The sequence below is a fragment of the Bombyx mori genome, chromosome 22 (genome assembly GCF_030269925.1).
Source record: "Bombyx mori chromosome 22, ASM3026992v2".
NCBI lineage: Eukaryota > Metazoa > Arthropoda > Insecta > Lepidoptera > Bombycidae > Bombyx > Bombyx mori.
The window spans coordinates 8,188,724-8,190,286 of NC_085128.1; positions in this window are offsets into that span (position 1 = coordinate 8,188,724).

Genomic DNA, 1,563 nt, shown 5'->3' on the forward strand with positions numbered 1-1,563 from the left:
GCACCGCAGTACTTTTCGCTGGGTTGATGTCTATGCGCCATTTTCGGAACCACTGTCCTAGGGCTAGGGCTGCGCTCTGAAGCTTCTTCGCGATTAGGGACTTGTTTCTACTGGAATAGTAACAGTCGTGTCGTCGGCGAATAAAGCTAAATGGGTCGGCGGCGACCGGGGAATATCGTTAACGAATAAGCTAAATAGGAGGGGTGAGAGGAAAGAGCCTTGCGGGACTCCAGCTGTGAGAGGTCGTGGAGAGGAGCGGGTTCCCTCGACTCGATATCAAAAAGAGCGTTCGACAAGAAGTCCCGTATGATGAGCACGAGACTACCCGGCACGCCCATGTTGAATAGTTTGAAAATCAAACCGTTGTGCCAGACTTTGTCGAACGCTTTTGCGATGTCGAAGAAGAGAGCTCCCGTGTATAACGGTTTTGATCGATTAAGCCCCACAAGAATGTGCTCCGTGAGGCGGTGCACCTGTTGAACGCATGAGTGATTTGTACGGAATCCGAATTGTTCATCGATGAGAATGCTCTTGGATGAGACGAAGTCTCTGAGGCGTTTGTAGAGCAGACGCTCATACAGTTTGCCTAGAGACATGAGGAGGCTAATCGGGCAGTAGCTTATGTATGCCGATAACGTCCGCTTCTTTCCACACCACGGGAAAGATACAGTTCGCCATAGCGGCATTGAAAATAGATGCCAACATCACGATGAGTTGGACGGGTAGAAGTTTAATAACGCGGTTGGATATACCGTCGGAACCGGGAGCCTTGCGAGGACGTAGGTCTTTGATCAAGTCTTTAACTTCCATCGGGGTGACGGGTGGTAACGCATCCGAGGGTGGCAACGAGACTCTGCGTTCTACCTCACTGTCTACTAATTTAACATGAACAGGGTCCACGGATTGAGTGCTGGGCGTGCACTGGGTTTGCAATGTATCGGCCAGCAGCTCTGCTTTTTCGTCATCATCAAACGCCGCAAATCGGCCTGAGGGGCCTACGAGGGGGGGCATAGTTACTACCGTATCCGATTTGAGAGTACGAGCTAAGCGGTAGTAAGACCTTTGGGAGGGCGCGAGCCCTTCTAAGAAATCAGACCATCTGGCATCTCGGAGCGGTGGTACCCACCCGTGCGGACTCACAAGAGGTCCTACCACCAGTAATTACGCAAATTATAATTTTGCGGGTTTGATTTTTATTGCACGATGTTATTCCTTCACCGTGGAAGTCAATCGTGAACATTTGTTGAGTACGTATTTCATTAGAAAAATTGGTACCCGCCAGCGGGATTCGAACACCGGTGCATCGCTCGATACGAATGCACCGGACGTCTTATCCTTTAGGCCACGACGACTTTAACGACGATTTAATTAAAACTACTGTCACCGACTTAAATCACTGCTATAGTCTTTGTTTCATTATTTCAACAAAGTATGTAGTCAATAACTCGACGGTATAGTATTTTACTAAATAAATACCAATATCAATACATCCTTACTTCATTGGGCATGCATACAAATGAATGTATTAGTCGTTATCATCGCTATCGGAACTGCCAACAGTGA